We start from the raw sequence: 27,454 nt of genomic DNA on the forward strand, positions 1-27,454 counted from the left end.
GACTTGTATCCACAGGATTCTTTTGTACTGGAAATTTAACTCGTGGAAGTGACCCTGCGCTTCCCAGGCAGGCACTGTGTGCCACTGAACTATATCCCTGGCCCTCCCTAGGATTTTCCTAATAAACATGATAGAATATTTGAGTGGAAAGCACAATGACAGAGTCACCATGGTGTCTGTCCTGTTTTAAAAGAGTTGGAGTTTAATTAAACAAAGTCACATTATTTCAAAAATAGTAGCATATTTGTCTTCATGAGATTTTGGTTATTCCAGTGGTGCACAAGTAAAATGAAGGATCTTGCTGTGTTATTTACATTGACTTCTTGCAGACTTGGATGAGTGCGACTATTGACCAAAGAAAAGTTTACAAAGGGAAGAGAATGAAGGGCTGGAGCTGGGGTTTAAAAAGAGAAGTCCATGGGATACCAAAAAGTCATATTTAATGGTTGAGATTTCTCTTTCATTAGACTATGGTTGGGCTAATCTAGTACCAGAGGTTTCCAAATTAATATTGCCACAAAGTTCCAGTATTTGCAACTTGTTAGAAGCAAATGACAGCGTATAGGTCCGCAGTGGAATGTAATAATTTCACAGCCAGTCATCACTTACTGTGGCAAAAATATCTTTGGCAAAACTATCCTCCCACCTGGATGAGGACAACTGCAGAGAAACTAGCCTGCTTAAGATATATGGCTTCAGGATGTCAGGTTCCCTGGCAACAACTCCACAGAGCTTGTTAATGTGACATCAGGAAACTTAACTATGAATTTATGTCATTGCCTGTTTTTTGGCCTCTGCAACATGTTGCAAAGTGGTGCATGGGTCAGTCCAAACAATGTTTTTCAACTTTATTTATTTGAAGTCGTTTTATTGGCAGGACAATGGACTGGCTTTCCTTTTTTTTTTTTAATCAAAAATTACTTTTTAACAACTATTTTGTAGATAAGCACTTTCCCATTATATCTCTATGAGAGACCCCATGAAATCAAATTATCTTTGGGAATTCTTAAAGCATTTGGCATGTACTGCCAATGGCTTCCTTCAAAGCATGAACAAATATAAGTGTACACTCAAAATACATAGATCTCTTCTTTCACCTGTAGAGAGTGTTATAAGTCAAAAAAACTTTCACTTGATAACTTGAGACACTGGATCTCATTTTAACTTAAATTTTAAACTCAATTTTAACACTTAGTTTCTGACATTAATAGTTCTTTTAAATTTTTATTTTAGTTCTTGTAAATTTTTATTTTAGTTCTTGTAAATTTTTATTTTTTTCTGTCTTTTCTACTGAATCTGTAGTACATTTCACTGATGTATATGAACCCCTTACATATTGAATATGCCAATCATATTTTAGTTTATTAAACGATGAAATATGACATATTTAGACATTTTATAACTTATTTGATTAAGTGTATTACTATTTTTATTTGTAATTTGCTTCATTGCTTGTAACAGAAATGCCTTACTTACTAAGATAAATGCTGGGTCTATGTTCTTCTTAATATTATTTTAAATATATTTTCTAACATTTAATACAAATCTCTTCAAACATTTTAATTCATAATCCAAACAATGCAAGTTATTTAATTTACTGTATATCAGGGGTCTCTACTATAAAATGGGAGCAATAAGAGTACCTAATTTAGGACATTATTGCATAAATACATATAGCTGGGCATGGTGGCACACTACTGTAATCCCAGCACTCGGGAGGCTGAGGCAGGAGGATTGCTGTGAGTTCGAGACCAGCCTGAGCTACAAAGTGAACTCAAGGCCAACCTGAACAGCATAGTGAGACCCTGTCTCAAAAAGATCAAAAAAGAAAAACAAAACTAAATACATATAAAGTGTTTAAAATAGTGCCTGATACAACTGCTTGTGTACAATTTTAAAATTGAGAATCTCTAAGCATTAAAATTGTTCACACATCATTTGCCAGAACATGACCTGAACTGCTCTGAGGCTTGTTTCATCACATGTGGTGTTCACTTCCATGAATTGCACTGAGGACATTTTGCTATGTTTAATTTCACCACTGAAGACAGAATATAAAACACAGAGTGTGCCCTATATTTTCTTTGAAAATTAAAAGAAAGCCAGTGAATAAAAAGCTTGGGAATCAGCCCCTGAATCTATGATTTTGATCAGTATCATCAGCTGCTAAATGCCAGACACAATCCTAGTATCTTTGTCTGTTCAGGCTGCTATCACAAAGCACCATAAGTTGAGAGGCTTATAAAAATTTCTATTTTTCCAGTTCTGGCGTGGTGAAATCCAACATCAAGTTTTTATACATAGGTGGCACCTTCCAACTGCTCTCTCACATGGTATGATAAGTGAGGGTGCTCTCTTTTATAAGGACACTAATCTCACTCAGTCCCATGATCTAATCACCTTGCAGAGAACCCTTCTAACACTATCACATTTATGATTAGTTTGCATTAGGTTTTGTGAATTTGAGAGCTGGATACCCATTCAGACTAAAGCACTGGGTGTTGTCTATATTGGGTTTTTATTTAATCATCTCTTTCATTGACTCATTCATTCATTCATTCATTCATTCTTCCAACTAGTCTCCTACTTTGAGATAGCATTATGCTTCTTTGAGACTATATCACCACTGCTTGTTATAATTAATGAGTTAACTCTGGAGGGGTATGCTTGAGAAATAGTACTACCTTAAGAGTATACCCTAACAGGGGCTGGGGATTTAGCTCAGCGGCAAAGCGCTTGCCTGGCAAGCACAAGGTCGTGAGTTCGGTTCCTGGTACCGGAGAAAAAAAAAAAAAAAAAAAAAAAAAAGTATACCGTAACAGCACACATACTGAGATTTCAAAAATACTAAAATGAATCGAGGAGAAACTTTAATGGGACTTTCCAGGGGGAAGTGAGATTGAGAGAGATTAAAATATGTTCATTAAGGTACAGTGAATGGCAAAACTGGGATTAGAAACTTTTTCAAGGCCATTTTTCAACTTCATTTTTGTGTCTTACGGAATGGGAAAGATCCTCCTCTCTTTCTTCTCTTCCTTTTTGTCCTGGTCATCACAGTCAGCTACACATGATTTAGTACCAGCTAGCACTGTATAGGATTTAACCAGATTTAACCAGGATTTTAACAGAGCCCCTATTTGGATATTTTAAAACTATTAAACTGCAGTGATATCACATTTTCGTTCAATTTTATTTTCTCATAGACTCATCTGATGAGATACATGTATGTGAAATATCATTCACTTCCCTCTCCAAACCAGAAAGGTTAAGTGACTGAGGTTAATGAATTATTTAATTCATAAAAGATATCATTAAGAAAATTAGGTCCAGGAGCAAGGCAATAGCCCTCTGAGCTCTTCCTACAGAACTCCCATCATACTTCAGAAATTAGGTTGTCTTGGAAAGTCAAGATGCCCATTAGGGACCTTTAAAAATCAGCTATATTTTTCCAGGGTCTCCCAAATAGTAGCTAGGAAGATACAGCTGCAGGAAAGAAGTCTGTTGTAACCATTACGATATATGATTCAAAAGAGTCAGAAAATTATCTTCTAGTTTTATTTGATTCTATTTGTATTTAATTCCATGTTCATAGATGGAATTACTATTAGGATAAAGTAATTTGAAGAAAAATGCCTGACAATAATAAGATGTGGGTAGGAATATTTCAGGCAATCACTGATACTATTATTACTAGGAAATAGCATTTGATGGAGGAAAAAAATCTCAACTCTGAGAATGAGGAACTGACACATGCTAAGTGAAATCAGCATCTCTACTTTTCAAGTACTTTCCTTTTAGGGGAAAAGTGTTTAAATACTCTCATTCATAGCTTGCTATTGCTATACATAGAGTTCCTCTTTTCTTTCCACAAGCAATGTGTCTATTTTGAAGTGTGAATTCTTCTTTCTAATAGGAAACATTTTTCATCCTTTTTTCTGACCTTAAACAAAGGCAGTTAATAAATGATCGCTAGTCTGTGTCAGGTTAGTGACCATGACCAGCACCACTGACGGAGGAGTAGAAAAATGAACGGATAGCCATGGGATAGGCCCCCCTCATTAACAAGAACACTTCATGATAGAGGACTGTCTGGAGCCAAAATCAAAATAACATTAATGTTCAGGTCATATAAATGCAATAGATAAACTTATACATGTTAATATATCTTACAAGCCTAAAGATTCTCAGTGTTTCAATTGCTTGCTTTATAAATGAGAAATTAACTTTATAAGCTAGATTAACAAGATACCTTGAAAGATGACCATCTGTTTCATGCCTTTTAATTTTTTCACAAATTGATTCAAATAACCCTTGTTAACAGAGTTGCTGAATATTTACCAATTACCAAAACAGCTAAGATTAAAGCTTTTGGAAAAAATCTATATCAAACTTAATGTTTAAAGAAGCTTGGCTGTATATCTATGACAGGAAATATTATTTTATATGATACAGATACAGATCCTTTGATATCTATGTCTGTATCCTTTGAAGAAAAATGATCTATTTTCTTTGTTAATATTCACAGGATGGAAAGCAGTTTTCATTGAGATGGGCAATGTAGTTGAGTTTCACAGATCCACTAGTGGATTAAGAGAACAGAGAAGATAGTCACTGAAATAATTTTTGTTTAAAGTAAAGGTTTATGACTATTCTCTTTTTCATTTCATTTTAAAGTATTGCTTCCAAGTACAGAATCACTGTACCTTGCTTTATGTCTAAACTAGTCAATGCTAGATTAAAAAGTAACACTTGTTTACTTGCCCCCAATTCTTTTCTTCTTAAGTAACTTTGGAAGTCTATTATTAGTAGGGATAATGAGAATAAAAAGAAGTTACCAGAAATGTATTATCCATCTCAGTAAGCAAAATATAATACAATATCTGTATATGTATATATAATATATGCATATATATCACCTTGGTTTCATTTTTTCAGAGGAAAGATTATCTAAAAGTTACAATATACTGTCGTGATGACCAGTTTTATACGTTTAGACTGATAGAACAAAGTGGTAAATCTGATTTTGCAAAGCATTTATTTTTTTTGTTTTGTTTTGTTTTTTTTTTGGTTTTTCTCCGGTACCGGGAACCGAACTCACGACTTTGCGCTTGCCAGGCAGGCGCTTTTGCCGCTGAGCTAAATCCCCAGCCCCCGCAAAGCATTTATTTGTATTAGTACCTGTTTGCAGTACATAAAAATTACATCTGTTGTGGGGAGTTGGCACAGGTATATAATGCAACTTAAGTTTTCTACATCCTCCTCTTCCTTTTCCCCTCCCCCTTCCTTCCATCTTTTGGTCCCATTTCCCTTTGCAAAGATCTGATTTGTTACTAGTTTAGTTGCCAGAACAACTTTTATGATCTCTCGCGTCTGTTTCTCATCTTCAAAAGAGAACAGCATTCATGGCTTAGGGTTACTGGAAGGTCATATGGACTAATACATAAAATGACTTGGCATAGTATTTGGCACATCATAAGGGCTTAATAATAATCGTTCTTTTATTTATTATTTGTCAACAGTTAATAAATTCATCTCTAGGAAAGCTAGTTTTAAAAAAGTTGTTAGTTATAACTAATTTAAATTAAACTAGGGTACAAAGTGTTCATAGCTTGGTGGAATCCACAAGGTAAAACATGTCCATTTCTTTCCCACCAAATCGCAGCACTGGTTGCTTTTGTGAAGAGAATCATGCGTCATTATGAAGACAATGTAGCAGGCCATCCATCTTTGAGGCAGAGTTCATGCATCCACTCTAAATGTCCAATTCCAAGGTTTGCTATACTCATCATTTAAACAAGATTAGAATGTAAGGGCTGTAAAATATGATTTGGGATATAATTTTTTCTAAAAATGGTGATATTTTTATTTTCTAAGGTAACAATTTGATGTTTTAATTTTGGTTGTGTTAGCCCTCCATTTGGATAAAGATATCTTAAAGTATTCAAGTGGAATGACTCTTAAAAATTACAAAGAAATAAAAACATGCATTAGAAGTGGCAAATATCATTGGCACATGCAAGGATCTTGGTAGGTAAACAGACAGGGGTGGGAGATCTTATGCAGAAGTCAGTTAACTTTGTGAAGCTCAAGGGTCACAGGGATGAACATAGCACAGTAGTTTTAATCCTCCAAGAGGTCCAGAGTCACAAACATGAAGATTTTTCCCTAGGACCAATTAAGTAATAACATATTAATGTATTTCATTTTTCTTAAAGATAAAGGCTTGACTTTCACCCTTTAAGGCAGTGATTTAAACAAAGACAGACTGAGGGATGCATTCTCCGTCTTTATGGCTACAAAACTCCCCACACCTGCTGACCACCCTGACATTCTTCTGGTCTCCAAGATGGTCCTTTACCCCAGAGAATGCTGAAGAACAAGATAAATAGGGCAACAAAGAACCAATCTAGGAGGGAGGGTTTACAAGTTGCCCTTCTGAGATCCTCAGAACAGCATCATTAGCAGTTCTAATTACTTTTTTTCAAGCAATTCATTCATTTTCTTATCTCAAGCATTGCCATTAATTTCAGGCCCAAATCCTTACAATTCTCCCAATGTTTTCATCCAGTTTACTTCCCATTTACTGAGATTTAAAAAAATCTTTAAAATAAAAAAATTTTAAAAAATTATTTTGATATTTAAAATACTTGTGTCTAGAAAATGTTTATACATTTATGTGTTCTTTTGTACCTCCTAGGAATAATTAGTGATTATTCTTTAAAAATAAAAAACTTCAATAAAATGTAAGGAAGGCAGCAAGGGTATTAAATGTACACATTGATCATACATAGTATCATAATATGGTGCACAGATTTACTATTACCTAAAATAATTTAATGTAGAACCAGCTAGAAGCAAGTTTACCCTTCTAGGTTCCACTACCTGCATTTTGATATTTTATTATCAAAAGTAATTTCTGATCCCGACTTTTCACGTTATTTATTGTCTTTTCCTGAGAAAATCCACTAGATTTTATAATTCCTTTTTTTTGCATGTGGTGCTGCAGATGGACCCAGGGTGTTGAGCCTACTAGGCAAGTTCTCTGCCAATGTGCTATAGTCTGATTCCTTGATTTCACAACTTCATACTGTATGAACAAGACCAATTTTTTTCATTTTAAAGATCAAAGAATGAAAACAATAATAAACACACATACATTTGCAAGATAACACAAAAACAGTACAAGCAATACTGAATTTCAGACAAGGTGACAGGAAATTAACAATGGTTGCTGCATTACATATTGATATCTTCAAATTGGTCACTCAGATAAACAAATATGGACATGCAAGATTGATCAAACAATTAAACATTAACTGTTCCTTTCAATAAAGCAATAGAAGTCAGTAGTACAACTATGTTAGCTATCCTATGTATGCATATATACATAATTTTCCCCTTCTTTCTCTTCTCTTTTCCCTCATCCCAGTTGTTTTTCACTTCTGGGTATTTTCCCAGAAGAACTGAAAACATATCACAGCGATATACTTGCAGCCATGTTTATAGCAGCACGGTGTGTAAAAGCTAAATCATTGAAGCAACCCAAACGCCCATCCACTGAGGAATGGACAAAAAAGTTGTGCTATTTTTATATAATGGAATATTACTCAGCTATAATGAAAGGAAACTGCTTAACAAGACTAATCTAATATACCGAAGAGCCTTCCAAGTGTTGTTGGCATCCTCTTGCTGTTGTGTGGAATTCTCTTTGTATTTACAGATTGAGGCATTTCTAACTGTACCCATATCTGTGATGAATGAGATGACTTTCTGTGTACTCCCACAGGATCACAGATGTTCGCAGACTCAGTGTTCACACGTTCCCACCTACCCACTCTCAGCCAAGCCTGGGCAATCAACTTGGACACTGCTACTGTCCTTTACAGTCTTACTTTGTGGAAGGGGTGGTAGAAGACAGGTAAGCCCTGAGAAATCAGAAGTCCCTTGAAGCATAGATGAATCAGAGCATTTTCAGCTGTTGAGATCTAGGTTCGTGTGTGTGTGTGTGTGTGTGTTTGTGTGTGTGTGTGTGTGTGTGTGTGTTTATTAATACTGGGGAATCTTCAAAAGTACCAAGGCTGTTTGCCTCTATTCCAATATAAAACTTCTACTAATATAAGTAACACTGAATAAAAACAGTTGGTACAATATCTTTTAATATTTTCAATAGATCTCTCGCAATTTGCAGAGTTTCATCCATAATTGCAACCCTTGGGAGAAGAGGGAGGAGCGCTAGCACGTCCAGGAGTATTTGATGGGCGGGCAGGAGAGTAATACAAAGGCCAAAGGGGGCTTCATTTGGTGCCCTTTGCCCCTGGGAAGCGAGCTTTTCCGGGTCGGTCAGGTCCTGGATCATCGCAGCCCCCGGCTGCCTAAGGTTTCGCCTCTGATTCCTTTGCGCATAAACAACACCTGCCTTTCCTCATCGCTTCAGCTGCTCCTCACCGAGGCGGGCGGGCACTGGCCAGGTGTCCTGAACTTTCTCGCTGAGATTGGGGCTTGGGGGTTCCAAGGGTTCTAGTCAGCGTGTCTGGAGCACAGGTGTTCATCCGTGGTGTGGCTCCTGAGAAGCCAAAAAAAAAAAAAAAAAGAAAAAGAAAAAAGAAAAAACTTTCTCCTTCTCCTTGCTTCTGCCAACCGTCCAAGTGCTGATTTTGGCATCTCTACATCAGCGAACGCGCTTGGTGCCTGGTTCCATCCCCACCGCGTCCCCGGAGCCCCCACACACTCTCCGAGCCACTTTTGCGTGGATCCCTCCTCTGTTCCGTCCCGTCCCGGGCTGGGGCTGACCCGGCCGGGTGTCGGGTTCGGGGAACTCCCGGAGGCTCCGCGGCCGCCTCCGCCCTCTCCGCGCGCCCCGCGCGGGCGCTGGATTATTCCAGTTTTTGAGCATGGCAGATTTCCACTGGATGACATCATGGGCGCCGAGTGAGTGCCGGCTCGGAGAGGGGGACGGAGGAGGGAGGGGAGCGGCGGAGGGAGAGCGCCGGGGAGCGGAGCCAGAGCCGCTGCCTGCCGCCCGGCTGCGCGTCCGCCGGCTGGGAGGCGCGCAGTGACAAAGGAAGGGAGGAGGCCGCGCCCGGGGTGCCCGCCGCGCGCAGGCCGGGGGGGTCTGAGCCGCTGCACCCCGCGCGGTGAGTGACAGCCGCGCTCGTCCAGCCAGACCCGCCGTGGGCGCGCGCTCCGGCCGCGGTCCCGGGAGCCTCGTCCCTGACCGAGCGCGGGACTTGGCACCGCGGTAGCGCGAAGCGCAGGCAGCAGGTGCCTCGGCTCGGCTCGGCTAGGAGCAGCGCGTCCGAGCTTGCGCTCCTGGCTGGGGTTCTCGCCGGGTGCTGGGACCCAGCTCGCCGGGCGGGAGACGCTGCGCTCCCGGGGGCTTCTCCAGCAGGCTGCCCGGGGCAGTTTTCCCTTTGGAGCCAGCGCCAGCCCTGCGCTCTCGCTGCTTCTGGTAGATTCCGAGCGCGCGGAGCGCTGTTGGCACCAGCGTCGCACCAGTCACCCAGCCGCACCCCTCCAAAAGCGCGGAGCCCGCGACAGTCACTTGGGCGGCTCAGGCGCTCCCAGTGTGGGCTAGAGCGAGCGATCGCCGTTCATCCAGGAGGGCGCGCACCTCGCAGGACTGGGAGCCGCCTTTGTCTCTGGTTTAACGCGGATGCGCTGGAGCCTGTGCCAGGCTCCTGGCAACTGTTGGGTCCAACCTCGGCTCCCTGCCCTCGCCCGGCTCGGGGAGAGATGCCCTTGTGTTCCTGCGGCAGGTGGGATTGAGAACTGGGACTGGAGACGCCAGAAGGGTCCTGCGCTCTCGGGTGAGTGTCTGTCTAGTCATTCAGGTGTAGAGCTACCTTCTGGGGCTCCTGGGAGCGGAGTGGTTGAGAGATGCCCAAGTTCTACCCCTGAGCGGTGCGAGGCAAAGAGCAAACTTTGGTTTCTTCGTTATTTTTCTCTCTTCGGGTTTCTGAAACGTTTGTCTTGGGGATTTTTGCGGCAGGTGGATGGAGTCAGAGGCAGGTTCAGTATGCGGTTAAGACAGCTGCTCCACGTTTTCCTGGCAATTCCTTTTGTTACTCAGGTCTGGAAGAGGTTTGCTTGATAAACATGTTTGAGATCGGCATCTTTTCTACTGTACAGCCTTGTGGGTTTAAAGTCTTTCAGAACCGGCTTGCACACCTTAGTTGAGAGTTGTACCGCACATAGATGTCAACATGCCAGTACCCACGCCTACTGGCTTTCTGCCGGTTGATACACGTTTCATAGATGGACCCCTGCTTCATGAAAAGAGTCCAATTTTTGTATCATAAGGAAGTGGCGATATCTGTTGGAGCGTTTGTGTTTAATCTCACCCCCCACACACACTCACCGAAAAGTCACTTTGTGAAAAAGATGGAAACAAGTGAAAATTTGCTACTTTGGGGTTTAGCTGCTTTTCTTTTTTGCTTTTATCCACTGCAATTTGAGATCTTTAAACATTTAAAGCTATTTCATATTTATGAATTTTACTTATAATAAATAATCCCCAACGTTAAAGAGATTCCTCTTGGACAGTTATCATATTCCAGCATCTACCATAATGGTCAGATAGAAGAAAGTCAGGACAATAGAACAATTATAATTCACTTATTTATTTTTTCTTTGAGATAAAGCTTATTTTTTCTATAAATTGTTTCTTTTTCTTTAAAGAATGATGATTCTATGAAGCTGTTCTAAGAGAGTCAAGCCACAGTTTCTTGGTCAGTGATTGCTCTCCTGATAAAGTTTGAGGTCCTTTCAGAATACAGATGGTGGAAAGTTGCTGGAGTAATGGCTGTGGTAGAAGTAAAGAGGGATCTGCACGAGGTCATGGGGGAGAGTGTAGTAACAGGAGTGGTGGGACTAAGAAGGGTGTCGGAGGTGTTACATCCGTTCTGATTTTGGAAGAGCTCATTGTGGCTTTTACATCTTTGCCTCTCCTGGGAAGTGCGTAATGAAATGTTTGACTACGGTACATGGTGTTGACAGATCAATAACAGCACCAAGGAGAGCTTATTTTTTTCCCAAGCCTTGCCGCTCTAGAAGCAACATTTTCTTCTGTGATTCAGACGTAATCTTTATCTCATTATCCGATTCATGACTTCTTGTCACGGAAGTCCCCACCTGCTTCTTCTAAAGTTTTCTTTTCACCTTTTTTGTATGTGATTGTTTATGGCAAAGCATACAGGATGTCACATAAAAGTTCTTAGAGAACCTGTTGCCTTGTCCACGGCTTTCCTTCTATCAAGTGGTAGCAAAAGCTCTCTTTCAAACCAGCCCAGTGATGTGCTGATGTGTTGATATACCCAATGAGGAAAGACATATTATAAACATACATATAATTCTTGTCAGCCAGGAGGTGTGGTGGCATTTGACTCATGGATTTTGGCAAGTGATATTATGTTTAGAAACAAGATTTATTTTACCCATTTCACATAATAATAAAAATGTACACTGTACATATACTTTAGATCTAAAATACTTAATTTTATTCTGAAATATTTTAACAAAGAAGGTCAAAGGTGCTTTGGTATTTTACCTCACATGCAATAGAGTGTGTCAGAAAAGTCCCCACAATGTGCAAGCATCTTATAAATATGAGTTGATAGATTTGATAAGCAGTACAATATTATTTTTAAGAAAGACATAGAGTAAAATAATGTCCTGGAACTGGAGATTACTCTCAGTGTTTTAAAATGCTCTTTGCAAATACTTTGGCTATTTTGTTACACATGAACTCTTCATTAGGGAGAAGTCCTAGTTAAAGAGGAAATTGCATGATAAAACAAAACCAAAGCCACAGCACTCCACAGCTGGACTAGGTGAGAGTGAATTTTGAGGGTCATGGAAAAGGGAATCATTTCAGTATGATGTTTTTTTCCAAGAAAAGATTATGTATATGGAGTAAGTTCATACTATTTGATGATCTCTTTCTTTGCTTGTTCCAGCTGGTTGATTGAATGCACACTTTAGCAACTCCATCATATGAAATTTCCCCACTTCCCTTTAGGCAAAATTCTATCTTGAAGTGAACCAGAAGTTTATCTTGTGGCCTTTCTAAGAATAGGAGGCCTATGGATCTCAAAACATTATGCTTTTAACGTGTGTGTAGGTTTTAGTAGGGAAATTGGTCAGTAAAACCTAGCCTGAAAAGCTTTGGCATCTTACCTTCTTCTAGAATTACAAGCTAAGAGTGAAAGCCAATAGTTATAAGATGTTAAAAATACTGAGAAATGTTATGATGCCTTATTTAGAAGGTAAATATAACATTAGTTGAGCTTTGACAAATGAAAGAAAATTGAGACAAATTCTTTAGATGCTACCGCAATTATCCCTTTGCTATTTATTTGATATATTTTGCAATGTAACATTATTATTTTTCAACTTTGTAGTACCCAAATGATGAACAATAGATAGAAATTATACGTTCTAGTTTAGACTTTGTTGTCTTATCAAGGACAAGTCTCTGAGTCTCTTAGAGCATGATTTTCATTGTACGTAAAATATAGGTGGAAATATCTGACTAGTTTTTCAACTGGGGGAGAGAGTAGCACCCAGCAAATGAGCTAATACACAAAAGTGACTGGGAAAACTTAGGAAGAACTATATGGCAAGTATCATGAATTACTAAATGTAATAGCTTCTTAATTTCTAATTAGCTCTGTTAAAGAAGTAAGTATATCAAGGTGAATCTAGCATTTGATATTTTAATTTTAATCATTTATATTTTAAGTTTGTGGTATCCTTTAAAACTCATTTATTATAATTATAAAATGATGAAGTTGTTTATAATATCTTTTTAACGAAAAGTGTGCTCACAAAAATTTTTTAGGGTGGCTGAAAATTTTTCATATAGCTATAATTTTTAAGGAACACTTAAAGTAGGTATACAATTGTTCTTTGGTACGTTTTTCTTTTTTATTCTTTTGACTCCTGGCTGTCATTGCACCTCTCAATTTGCTGTTTCTTTGAAGGTGATATCTCTTCATCTTTGGCCAGTTTGAAGGTTTTTCATTTCTCTTCTTTTTCTCAGTTCTATTATGATGTTGTTTGGTGCTGCTTTTGTTATATTTTTTCTTCTTAAATTCAGAGCTTCTTGAATTTGTGGACAGATGTCTTTCATCAGGGGAAATTCATTAAATTTTTAACTGGTATCTTCCTGTATATCCTTCTGTCCCTTTTCGTGGGATCTCAGTTTGTGTTTAACAGATGATTTTATTGTACCCAACATGCCTGTTACACACTCAGTTTGGTCTTTTCTACCATTATTTTAACCTCTCTGTGATTGTTTGAATATTTTCATTTGATTTTTCTCTTCAATTTACTAGTCACCTTTTACATTATGTCTATTATGCTGTCAAGGTCATCCATGGGTTATTACTAAAATTACTATATATTTTTTCAGGCCCCTGAGTGAGAGACGTGGTCCCCAAGCTTGGTTCTGTTGGAAGGTGGTGGTACCACTAAAAAGAGGGGATTAGTGGAAAGTTTTCAGTCATAGGGGCATGCCCTGGATGGGAACAGTGGAATACTACACCTTTCCTTTTCCTTTAATTATATATTTTTTCAGGTTTTAGAAATGCATTTTTATTCTTCTCTATAGATTCCAACTTATCTATCTTCCCTATCTTACCCTTTACTACTCTGAATCTATTAAACAAAATTTTTCTTGTTACTGCTGGGTATTGAACACAGGTTGTCCCACATGCTATGTAAGCACTCTACTGCTGAACTAGACTCCAACCCTTTTAATCCGAAGTATTTCAGAATTTTTCTCTGCTATTGCCAGAAACTATATTTTTGTGTTCTTTTCATCGTCTCCCTTTACTCTTGATTTCAGTAGCGTTGTGTGAAAATTATAGAAGCTCTAGATGACTTATCCACCTCCCAATGGGTGTGAACGTTTCCTTAGGAAAATACAATGGGGAACTAGCTGGCCAATCACTGCTTTCCATCAATGACTGAGCAATGTCAAGTGTTGTCAGATTTCATTTCCCTTCTGGGGAAGGTATCCAATGCCTGCCACTAGGATATTCACAGATTACAAATCAAAGTTAGTGCCATGATACAGGCATGATTTTACATCCCCCCTTTTATTGCTTGTTAAGTGAATCTTGGCTACTCATATCTCTAACTATCTTGCCATACCCGCCTCTCTCAGGACTACAAAATATCCTGTGGTAGATTCTTTATGTCTTGGGAGTGGTCCTCCTCTCAACAAAGCCCATATTATCAGACTTTTGGTGTGTTTCCAGATTGCCAAGGACCTCTTATATCTGTCCTGGGGGGAGAAAAGCACCCTTATGAGTTAGCTTACTTCTTCCTGTTACATTTCTTCCACCTGAAATATTGAATCCCCAATTCATGACTTCCTTGGAAGCTTCTGGCTATTTTGAGTGACCCCCCCCCCAAGGTCTATGAGTTAGAGACTTGGTCCCCAAGTTTGGTGCTGTTGGAAGGTGGTGTTACCCCACTAAAAAGAGGGGTCTAGTGGAACATCTTCAGTCACAAAGGCATGCCCTGGAGGGGAGCAATGGAATACTACACCTTTCCCTTCCCTATCCTTTGATTCTCAGCTGTAAAGAATACGATTTTGCTATACCACACACTCCCACCATGATGGTGGAGGCCTCAAAGCAATGTGTCCACCCACCCATGGACTGGAATTTCCAATACCAAGAGTCAAAAGAAACCTCTTCTTATCATAAAGTGAGTTTCTCAGGTATTTGTTAAAGTAATGGAACTTGAGTTACAAATTTTCCAAAAATCTTTATCTGATTTTTTTTTCTTACAGTTGGCTGCTCTAGTTGTTTTTGGCAGCCATGTTGGTCCACCAAAAATTATTCCTCTAAGGCTGTTAGCTGAAATGAATCAGTGTTTGATTACATATGACTTATTTTCCTGTCAGGGAGACAAAAGTACCTGACACCTACAAGTTAAAGGAAGAGAGGCTTATTTTAGCTTATGGTTTGAGAGGGTTCAGGCCAAGGCAGAAACAGCACAGTGGAAGAGCCTGGGGGAGGAACGCTGCTCAGCCCACGGCAGCTGCAAAGCAGAGCGGAGGCACAGAGCCAGAGGGAAGGAGCTAGGGAGGACCTACAGCACAAGGCCACACCTCCACATACTACCCAGACACACACGGGACTTTGTTTTTCTAATCTCTTGGGTGTTTTCTTAGCCTGATCAAGTTGACTTATCATGATTAATGGTCACAGTTACAAACATAAGATGTACAGCAACCCAGGATAACTATATGATAAAACTGAAGTTAGTAGTCTCACTCTCATGGTCCAAGGGAAGATAGCTAACTGTAAGCCCACTTACATTTAAAAAAGTGTTATATAAGGAGGCCAGATTCTACTAAGGAGTCAGTTATGTGCCATTTGGCATTGTTTTATTCTTGGGATGGATGTAACAGTGGAAGTCAATAATTTAAATAACTATTAGATTGAAGTTCTTGGCAACTAATGACTAAGTGGTAAAACTTTCCTCTTAGGATTGATACATGCAAACACCTGTATGTATAAAAACAAGACTACTTTCTGAATAAAAACATTCTGGGATTGATGAATTATCCTTACTTGCATATAAAACTATGGAGATAAAAATGCATGAAGTCTGGACTCTCTTCTCAGAAACAACTTTCTCATTTTTTAGTTACTCTGAAAAGCTACCGATGCAGATCAATTTCTTGTCATATCTGTTTAACAAAGTTAAAAAAAGTAGTAGTATCCTGATTTCTTTAGGGATGTGTGGATGAAATTCAGAATATAACTCTAAACCAATTCACAAAAATAGAGTTAAATCAGATCATAACTAAAGTGTATTGTTAGATACATGTCACATGGGTTAACTATATTTCTTTTGACTAGCCTTAAAGTTTTGTTAAGTCTGCCTTCTGATGAATAGGTACTTAAGGTAAGCTATTATGTACGATATTATTTTAAGTGAGTGCATATTTCAGAAAACATGTAAGAAGCCACTGACTTTCTAGGACCCAACTGACAGGAGCTGGAGAATGTCTGGAGCGGGCTCTGTTTCCACTTTTGATTCAGTGTATCTCAAACTACGTTTGGAAGCTCACTGAACCCAGGTGGGAGGGACAAGTCGTGTCTTACACATTGTTGCCTCATTGTCTGAGACTGACCCTGTGGGGAGCAAGTTGGATTCCCGTTTGAGCACTGCCTTTCCTCCTCCTGCTTTGGCTCTGAGCTGGCTCTGGCTCCGATGAACATTGCCAGGAGGATGTGACTCAGTAGTGGTGACTCTTTCCCATCTCAAGCTTGTGCACGATGTCTCGCTTTCTGCTGTGTGACTTTACTGGCATGTCCTTGCTGCGTCTGTCCAAGGTCCATACAGGCTGGAAATGGGAGGCCTTGATACCACCTGGGACCACCTAAGTGAGTGGGGGCAGGACACAGCTCTGCCAGGCTTTCTGTGTCTCCTCAGAGGTGCAGGTAGGTGGCTCCCAGGCTCGTCCTGGTTGTGAACTGAATCTGTATACTGGAATTGGCTTTTACTCCTTCCTGACCTCACTAACCCAGCGCCACATTCTTACTCCCTGCACCCAGCTTATGATTTTCACATCATTCCTTAGTTGAAATTCTGCTTTTCAAGGGGAGTTGTCCCAAGATATATGGTAATTTAGCTTTTATTTTTCTGGAGGAAAATGATTAAGAAAGCATCAGTCCCATAGCTATAAGCCCTATCCCCTTCAGTGGAGAAAAATAGTAAGGGAAAAACTAAAACAGTGTATTTCTCAGATGCATTTTAGTTACAAATTAATCATCTTCCAGGTCAGCAACTGAAGCCATTTATAAATAAATGTTTTAATAATTGTGAAGTCATCTGTTGACCCGGTGCTTAATTTTCCTCTTCCCTTCTTTCTTTCTCACTCTCCTTTAATATTTGTTGGGAAACCACCCTGTGCCTGACACTTGGCTAGGACTTGGTGATGAATAAAAATGTGACCTGATTCCTGCTAACTTGTAACATTTTTTTGGTGGGGGAGAGTAGTTAATCACGTGATCCAATGTCCACAGGCAGTGAGAGAAATGTGCTGACCTAATGAGAAGGCCTATTATAGGGAGTCTGGCATATCGATGGTTTGAATAAGTCTCCTTGAGGACATGACATTGAGCTGACGTCTGGAGTGAAAATATATGAGGGAATTACATGAAGACACAAAAGGAGAAATTTCCTATCAGGCCAATTCAGTAGGATCAATGCTTTGTTGTTGAGGGAAGCTTGGCAATTATGAGGAATCCATGGGCAATTATGAGAAGTGTGATAAGGGTTATGGAGATATGCCAGACTTAAGGGGCATCCTAAAATGTTTGTCTTCAAATGACTTGTGTGAGGGGGAGAGTATCATGAAAGAAATCCCCACATGTAAGTAAGAGTATGTGTTTGGAGAAAAGAAATACATGAAGTCTATGGGCAGAATAGCATAAAAAATACACAGATGAATAAGTATTGAGTTTTGGACATTTGAAAAATGACATTTATAATAGATCATTTCGTTAGTGAATTTCTAAAGAAATAGAGTTGAAAGCAGAGATATTTATTTGATTATTTCTCAGTGTATCCTGCCTTGTAGTGATGGTACTTCAGAACACCATAAGAAGCTTGTAAAATTCTGTACATTTTAACCATTTCCCATTTGTTCAGAAAATACTTGGCAAGGGGTGCTTGAGGCTGCAGCATGTACCTTGTAATAATATTCCTAACCTTACTTCTGAAGTTTGCCATGATATATTTTGCCTGTATTATTATTTTTGCATTCCTCTAGTCCATTTGATAGGCTTGGGAACAAAAGATGTCATTCTGTTTATTGCATTCTGTTTTTCATAGTGGTATTTCCGTTGACAAAATGTAGTAATTCTTGATCATTAAAAATGTCAAATTCCAGATCTGTGATGTTATGTTCCTCATATGGGGAGCGTGATGTTCTGCTTTGTGTTTTCCATGCTTTGAAATATACCACATGCAAAAAGTTATCAAATATTCATCATACACATTTCTGAAACATTAGGATTAAAGAAATAGCTGCAGAAACAGTTTTTATGCTACATTATGTATTACTATATGTTACATTTTATATTGTGTTTATACTTTATAGTCACTCAGAACCAGTGGGACTTGCTTCAGCCTCAAAGAGGCATATCTGTGCAAAATTAAGTGAACACTAGCCATGCACTGTCGTTTTCTAAATGGGAAATTTAAGTAGATGAAATTATGAAGTTAAGAAATTTATTTTAGGAGTTGTTGGTTTAAAAAACTTTAAAAAGTGTATGGCTCTTTTTTATTGAGTTTATTGGTACAATTTAGATATACATAATGATTACATTCATCATATGGAATTTGTACCTGTAAATGGTATACCTTGATTCCTCCTTTTTAGTTATCAATTTTTAAGATGGCCATATTGTGCATATATTTTTTTCTTTTAAGTTTTGCAATCTACGGCCGGGGATATAGCTCAGCAGCACAAGCACCTGCCTGGCAAGGGTGAGGTCCTGAGTTTGATTCCTAGTATAAAAAAAAAGTTTTTCAGTTGAAATTTTATTTGAGACTGATTTTAATGCTGTGACTCAGAAAGTTCTCCATTGAGGCTATTAAAGCACGATGCCTACCCACATTTAATTATTCAGTTCCAAATCAGTTCTTGCATTTAAGTTTTAATAAGGCTAAATTGCCTTCATACTCACACAAGTTTTCATTTTGGTTTTAAAAATTTCTCCCAAATTTGAAATTCAATTAATTAGAGACAAATTATTTCTCACTTGGACTTATATTTCCTTTGATATTTCTTATCAGTTTTTCTCAAATAGAACCCAGTTATGTCCAGGCTCAGTGTGAAATGGCCCTTTAATAATTAGTATAATATACACAATAGCTCTTGCTAGTGGCCTTCTCTTTTTAATGAGATAACATGATTTATTTATAGATTACTTTTAAATTTAATCTTTTGGGGAATATTTTAGCTTTGTAAGCATGTCTTACTTTGAAAATGTTTAATAAGTAAGAGAATAAATAAGTATGTATTTAGAACTTCCGAGTGGAATAAAGATTCTGTGCCATGGAAATGTCAGGCAATTAAAGAGAACTGAGAGAATGAATTTGACAGATTACAATATTAAAATATTGAGTGACAAATATAAAGGTCAAGTCTGAGACTTACTGGTTTGTTCTTTCTGACTTTCATGATAAAGAAAATGAATCTTAAAAGGAATTGACAATAGATGCTATTATGATGGGCTTTTGTTATAAGACTGAACCATAGTTGTCAATTTGCAGAAATTATTAAAAATATGCAAAATTACATTACATCATAAGTGACTCTGTAATGCTCTAAGCAAAAGAAGTATTTGTTTTAGAAATAAAATGAAGTATTTTAAAGTGTTAACAGTGTTCACACTATGGTTAGTCTCTTATCCTACTTTTATTTCCAAAACTTTTTTTTTGTTGTTTTTTTCCAGTACCTGGAATCAAACTCAGGACCTTGTGCTTGCCAGGCAGGTCCTGTGCTACTAAGCTAAATCCCCAGCCCCCCAAATACTTTTAATAAGTGTGAATTGTTTTCATAGTAGAGATATAAATAGATACATGTTGGCCAAAAAATCTTAAATAAAAATTCCATGCTAATTTCTGAATAATTTTTTTGTGCTATCTTAAAAATACTTTCCTGGACTGGGGATATAGCTCAGTGGTACAGCATCTGCCTGGCAAGTGTGAGGTCATGAGGTTGATTCCTGGTACAAAAAAAGAAAAAACCCTTTTCTGTGTACTTATGCTATGTCAACCTAAAAGCAAATTGAGGTAGACCAAACGAGAACCCAGAGTTTATTTGAGTGGAAGTGAGGATGGCCGCCCAAAAATCTTGAGTTTTAGTTGCCTAGAATAAGTGTTTGGAAATGGCATCAGAAGTGTCTAATTGTATAAAAACCCCATTTTATTAAAAGCAACAATCACAGAGATTCCAGAAAACCATTTGTCACAATTGCATTGATTGACAAGGTTGTTGATAGGTTATTGGCCATTTGTCTTATACATTCCAAGGAAGAACTGCAATAAGTAGGAGTGGGGCTTCGAGCACTCTGGGAGGCTGAGGCACGAGGACTGCAAATTTGAGTCAAGTCTGAGCAAGTTAGTGACTCAGTAAAACACTGTCTCAAAAATTTAAAAAAAGACGATTGAGTCAAGGACATAGCTCAGTGCAAATCCTCGGGCTCAATCTCTAGTACTTCCAAAAAATTGACATATGTAGGAACAGAACATTTTCCAAGTGATTTATCACTCCAGTGGTGCCTACAAGTAACTAAATTGAGAAAGTTAAAGGTTAAAATTAAACAGATTATGAAATTTTGGAATCTAGCACTGCTGTACCACAGCTCAGTTCTGCCAGACTTGATAAGCGATGGCAGAATTTCCTTCCTTATTTATGTTTTCAATAAACATTTTTATATAAATACAGAGAAGTGATGTGAAAGCAATCCACTCTGCTGTTGTACTCTTTGGGGACACATCTAATATGGAACTTTCTTTGGAAAATTTGCCTAAGAGAGAATATGGGCTAACAGACTCGGAGCTCAGTCCCAGGGGTCCCTGCTTCTTTACTTAGTGCTTGTGGAGATAACACGGATGAGGCCCATGTCACCTCTGGGAAAGGACCCTGTGGTAAAGACAGAATTTTTTTACCTTGGTTCTTCCTTGATGCCTGAAATGTTTTCATATTTTACTTAGGGAAATTTTTGTTATATAAATCAGCTTTGAAAAGCAGTTTTAAACAGGAAGGTTTATTTTCCATGTTAAAAGTATGGAAACAACTACAGTTGGGAAAACCTGTAATGAGTTCTGTCGAAATTCCGAATAGCAGGCGACCTTGGTTAAATTGCTAAACTAAAATGTGCCTAACAATAATTTCCCAGTAGGATGGTGGTTAGAAAGATTAAAGATAGAAAGCAAATTCCTTGTTTGTTTTTTCTTTTGGTTCAGTAATCGAACTCGGGACCTTGTGCTTGCCAGGCAGGTGCTTGTGCCACTGGGCTATATCCCTGGCCAAATTCCTTAATCAGTAGTAGATACTTAATGGTAGTTTATATAGTCATGAAAAGCAAATGATTGAAAAAAAAAGTAAATGATTGGATTAATTACCAAATGTGGTTTTATGTTTTAAAAATATGTCTTATAAATTTTAAGCTTTAAGCTTCTTGGTACTTTTTAGGCATGAGTAAAATCTGAAAATCTAGTTGTGGGAGCAAATAAAGACATTTATTGGTGAATCAACCATTGGAGGATTCAAACACTGAGTGAATAACATGAGCAGCTGACATCACTTTATAGTGGTTCCATCCTTTTTCTCTTCCCAGATTTTCCAGATTTCCCTCCCTCCCTCCTACCTCCCTCTCTCCCTTCCATTCTTTTTTTTTTCTTCTATTTTTTTTTCATTGCTAGAGATGGAACCCAGGAGCTCATACATGGGGGCAAGAGCTGTACTCCTGAGCTATATCTTCAATCCCAAATGTTCAACAACAAGAACATATCACTTTAGCAATGTTATGTGAAGGAAATTTTATTTAAAAAATAAGTTAATTGTACAATTATTAGTGTGTAAATCTTGCTTAATGATCATTCTGTCCTATATCCAAGGGGGTATTTTATTACACTGCAGTGGAATAATAAACAAATTGCAAAATACAGTAACAAAAATAAATTTTTCAGTGTTTCAAAACTGTAAAACTACAAAGTAAAGAATAAAGATATATGAAAATTGAAAAGCGAATGTTCACTTTAATTCATTGACAACTCAAAAATTACTTCCTAAGGTTATCTAAAGTATAGATATTTTATGAACATATACTTCATATAATTTGTGCTTAAATATATTAGAATTTAGCATTTTAATAAATATGTATTGTCTTTTTGCAGTATTTCTCAGATATCTTTTCATGCCAGTATAGTCTATCAATTATAGTATTATATTTCAACAATTTTACTTTTAGAAAATCTATTTGTGGGTATAAAAGACATATTTTTCACAGTGTCATTTGTATTAATTTGAAAGTTCCAAATAATCTTTATTTCTTTTTATGCAATTGAGTGCTACTCAGAAGTTAAAACTAATAAACTGAAACATGTGTCAACATAGATCAGTGTTTAAAATATAATTTAAGTATAAACATTTTGGGATAATTGTAATGAATAAATGATACATCACTTTTACTAACCTTATAAGCAAAGGATGATTCTATATAGTAGTGTGGATTCTTAAATATGTGGTAAGGTTATGAGAATGTGGTAGTGGTGTTCAGATCTTTAATAGATCTTTAAAATTTTAACCGTATTTACAGATATATATAGTGCTGCTTTCCATTAATAATTATGCCAATTTACATATTTATCAGTAATGTCTGAATTATTATGAAATTCCAATCTTTTCTACACATGTTTTTATCTTACTGATATTTTAAATTCTTTTCACTCATTTGTGCTGTTGAGAAATTTTTCATGTATATAAGGATTTCTCTTTTCATTTAAATTTTCTCTTTTGCAATTTCCTTTAAGTATTTTGTTCTTTCTTCTCTTAGCTTGGATTTTTATGATTTCTTGCACATTTTCATTGCTCTTTTATATGCACTGAAATTATTCTCTTCCATATATCCTTTCAAGAAACTTGCTATGATGCTTTTTATTGTAGAGAACTTGAAATTTTATTAGTCAATTTTATCACTTTTTCTTTATAAATGTATTTTTATTTGAGTAAGCTTTTCTTACTTAGAAATCATAAAGATATTCACCTAGTTTTCAAATGAAGCTTTAACTATGTTTCATATTAAGGCCTGTGGTCCATTGGAATTTATTTTTGTAATAGTTCCTGAAAAAGGAATGGGTCTTCCCTTCTCTCTTCTTCCAGATTTATATCCATTGTCTTAGTTTTATTTTTTCCATTGATTTGTAAGACTAACTCTGGCTTATCTAAATTCTATATACTTACATCTGTTCTTGATTCTCAATTCTGCTTTGTTGTTTTATTTGCAAATATTTTAATTTTTCACATTAGAAACAGTCCTATCCCTGTTAGCATGGATTTCACACCTCATTATTATTCTTCAAAATTGCCTTACCTGTTCTTAGAAATCTTTCCATATTCCTGGGGAGTCTACTTGTTAAATATCATAAAATGATGGGTGTTCTTTGATTCCTTCTTTAGACCCATTCTCCATGGTTCTGCATGTCCTGTGCTTCTTTGCCTGCTGATTTTTGATTGAGTTTAGCTAATGTAAGACACCAGCTAATGGGAGATTGGGAAGCGGGAGAGAATGGGAGGAGAATTCACTTTCTGGATCTCTTCTTGGCTTCTTGACAGCTGTGGTAGCAGTGGTTACATGCAGCCATGAGCACAACTTATTTCAAGTTTTCCAGTTCTCCCTGGATTTCTTTCTTTCTTTTCTTTTTTCTTTCTTTTTTTTTTTTTTTGTTTGTTTTGTCTTTTTGAGACAGGGTCTCACTATGCAGTTCAGGCTGGCCTTGAACTCACTTTGTAGCCCAGGCTGGGCTCGAACTCACAATGATCCTCCTGCCTCAGCCTCCGAAGTGCTGGGGTTACAGGTGTGCATCACAGTGCCAGGCTCATCTCCCTGGATTTCTATAATCTCATTCCTCTTCTTCTGCATCAAGCTTGAGAGGCAGTGGTGGATGTGGTAGAGGTGTAAAGGTAACGGTTTTCTTCTGTTAACTGTGACACATCTTCATAGTTTGTGCCTTTGCATGGGACATCTCTTTCCTCCAAGACTTCTGACTTACACCACTGTTAGAAGTGGAAGTGTATTGGTCTCATAGTTTAATTTGGGAGCACTGTCACTTTTATGATAGAGCCTTTAGATCCATAGACTCCACTTGTCCAGTTCTTTTATGTGCTTTTATGATGTTATAAATATTTTCTATGAAGATCTCGCTGAGTTGTCTTGAGATTCATTCCCAGGATTATTGTTTTTGTTGTGATTGTTAATGAGAAATTTTAAAAAGTTCTCTATTTATTGCTGATGTATATTGATTTTTACATCTTCATTTTCCGTCTAGTAACTTCAATAATAACTTCTAATAGTTTTTTGATGTTCCATTATATAGACTAATCATATTGTGTGTACAAAATAAAAATAATAATCACTAATGTTCATTGAGAACTCACTTATTTGGAAAAACATACTTTAACAGAGCAGCTCATTTAATCAATTTCGTGATAATGGTGCTATTTTTGTCACACCTATATACCATTTTTAAAGAAAAGGGTTCCCAGAGATTAATTAAACAAAGGAAATGCAGTGTACAAACAGCAGTTATTATCATATCCGGCTTCTATATATAAGAAAATCTAAGCACAGAAATATTAATTAATCTGACTAAAGCTACACAACTAGTAAGTGGAGGGCCACTGGATCAGATGTGAACTTGTGCAGTCTTTGTTGCTCTTGAAACAAAGTTGGCCAGTTTTTATATTTTCACTTTTTTTCCATCCTTATGTTTTAGTTTATTCTTATGACCAAAGCAAATTTGTGGAAATGCCTATGCAAAGTTGCAGTGAAGAGATTGGTGTAGACCCAGAAGAATCACCCAGATCCTCCATTAAGGAGGGACTTGCTTCCTAGCGGAGGACCATGAGGTCAGCAGACAGCCTCCATCAACAACCTGTTCAGTGTCCTCCTCAGCTCCAGAGAGCCTGCACTCTGCCCATGGATATGGCACCCTTCATTCACAGAGAGGTAGTTGGTGTAAATGTCCAGCCACAGGATAACTCTAATGCACTGTCCTTTGCTCCCACATGATTTTCTGGCTTGCAGCAGAGCCCAGCTTTCCCTTTGGTCCTGTGACACCTCACCTTGCTGGTGGAAGTGCTGATCTTTAACCAATATTTTGCACCAAAACTTTTCACAGTATTTGTTTCCAATGAAAGTAGTTTATAGCAGGTGGAAAGTTGGGTTTCTGGTCCCTTCTGTGGTTTACATACTTGTAGTATTTCCCACTTTCAATTTAATGAGTTTTCTCTTCATTGACATGTGGAAGCCATATTAGTTTTCTCATGAATTGATGTGAAAATTCTACAAATATCATTGTTTTGGCTTCCAATGTGTTCATGTGGTGAGTTGCCAGGATAAGCAGTCCTTGTATAATTGACACAAGCCCTGTTTGAACAGTACAGATATACACATTGCTGAATCTTGTTTGAAATGCGTTGTTTAGAATTGTTGCTGTTGTATCTAGAAATGAAATCTTATGATTTTCTTTTTTGTGTGTTATTCTTCTTGGGTTTGTTATTAAGGTTATGTTAGCCATTAAAATGAGTTTGGGAAATTTACTTCTCTGTTTCCCTTATTTCTTTGGGAAAGTTTATGATTGATGCCTTCTAAATGTTTGGTAAAATTTGTCTGCAATTTTTCTAGCATTAGTTCCTTTTAAGTTACTAATTTGTTACTAATTTAAATTATTCACTTAAGTCTCTTAATGTCTGCTTTTTAACAAGTCATATTTTATGTTTTATAGAAAAGAATCTACTTAATTTTTCTATTGTTTTCAAATTAACATAATATATCTTTATAATTAAAAATCCTCTTAGAATCACATTGTATTTTTATGTTTTCAAATTTTTGTTTTCATTAACCTGTCTTCTAAGATTTGCCAGTATTTTTTAGATTTGTTTAAAAGAAGATCCTAGGGGCTGGGGATTTAGCTCAGCGGCAAAAGCGCCTGCCTGGCAAGTGCAACGTCATGAGTTCAGTTCCCAGTACCGGAGAAAAACCAAAAAAAAAAAAAAATAAAAGAAGATCCTTTCTCTGTATTTTTATCCATCTTAGTACATTAATTTTTGCTTTCTCATTTCTTCCCTCCCTCCCTTCTCCCTTTTTAAAAATTTCTTGGGCTGCATCTTTTATGTCATTTTGTAAATCATTATGTTTTGCATTGACTTATTGAGTTTTTCACTTTTGTATTATGCACTCCTGAAGCTGTATTTTAACACTAAGTACTTCAGCTACATTCCAGAATTTTGATACATAGTGTTTGAATATTGAACTTAAGAATGAAGGGAAAACCAAAAGATACTACATGTAATAATGAGAAACTCATTCTAAGAATAGAAGTTTCAGTTTATTGCACTCTGCTCATGAAGTGTCACAGCTGAGTTTATTGATAATGCTAGGAATAGATTATTGAACCATGATTTAAAATGTTTTAGAACACTGAAATATAAGAAAAACATCTTAATTTTAAAGGAACATGTATAGTGTGAATACAAAAGTCTTGGAAAAATAGACAAAGAATATAAAAGTAAAAGGAGAAAAAGGAAGATGTTTTATTCAAGAATTTTTCAAATGAATATTGGTACCAAAATTCAGAAAATAATCAAGAAAAACAAATAATAATAAACTATAATAATGAAGCAAAATTTTGATTATTTCTAAGGATAAACACAGGTTTAATTTAAATTTAAATTAAACACATGTTTAATTTTAGAAGACCTATTACTGTAACTTATCCAATTAGAATTTTATGGATAAAATTACCACATATTTTCAATAGATGCTGAAATGATTTTTATCACCTACAAATATATACCTGATTTAAAACCATTGATAAAACAATAGATTTCTTTAACATGGATAAGCACATATTGTATTTTGATGCTTAGTATTGTAGTTGTAGAAAGCCTTCTGTGAAAGATGAGGAATAACAAAAGAGCCTCCATTATCATCATTATCCTTTAGGATTTTTTGGAAAGTATCAGTCACAATCTAAGTGTAAAGAACAGAGCTTTGAGTATGATTAGGTAAATTTGTCATTATTTGGAATGTAGGGATACAGTCTGGCAGGGGTTTCTGTAGAAATCTCCCTCTCTGTGGCGACCTCTGAACAGATGTCACCTGGTAACAAGGTTTCCTTCTTTTGGAGAAAACTACAAAGAATTGAAGAAATCTAGCCATCATGTTATAAATTAAACAATGCAATTTTTCAGTACTTTAAACTTAGTAAATATTATGTGGCTGGTGATTAGTAGTGAAAGAAAGAAATGGTTTTTAAAATACAATGTTTTAGAACACTCAGAAATAAAAAAAGTGTTCCAATGTTTGTTGTAAATGCAAGCATCATATAAATAAAAATGTAACATGCTTTTAATATAAAAGTATAATATAAAAATTTAGCACGTCCAAAAATGCTGCGTGCAGCATAGCTCTTGAATTTCTTTGGCGAGGATGGTGGAGGATGAAGAGAAGAAGATGAGAGTCAGAATGCAGAAAGCTGAGGTCAGGTAGAGCCCCCTCTCCTAGTGGAAATGAGCAACCCAGTGACTACAGCTCTTTTATTTTTACACTCAGCAGGGTGATATCAGGTGGAACCTCTCTGCCTAACAACTTGTTCACCTGGCTCACCTTGGGCCCTCTCTGTTCTTGGGGCT

The 27,454-nt window shown here is 37.1% G+C and overlaps 1 long non-coding RNA gene across 1 annotated transcript in view; it reads left to right on the plus strand.

The window, feature by feature from the left end:
• Positions 1 to 8,999: 8,999 nt before the first annotated feature.
• Positions 9,000 to 27,454, plus strand: part of LOC106148370 — a 319,876-nt gene continuing 301,421 nt past the window's right edge. The window contains exon 1 of the long non-coding RNA XR_001233761.1: positions 9,000 to 9,806. This is a non-coding gene — a long non-coding RNA (uncharacterized LOC106148370). The remainder of the gene's footprint in view (positions 9,807 to 27,454) is intronic.

The sequence above is a fragment of the Chinchilla lanigera genome, unplaced genomic scaffold, assembly GCF_000276665.1.
Source record: "Chinchilla lanigera isolate Chin_1 unplaced genomic scaffold, ChiLan1.0 scaffold00002, whole genome shotgun sequence".
NCBI lineage: Eukaryota > Metazoa > Chordata > Mammalia > Rodentia > Chinchillidae > Chinchilla > Chinchilla lanigera.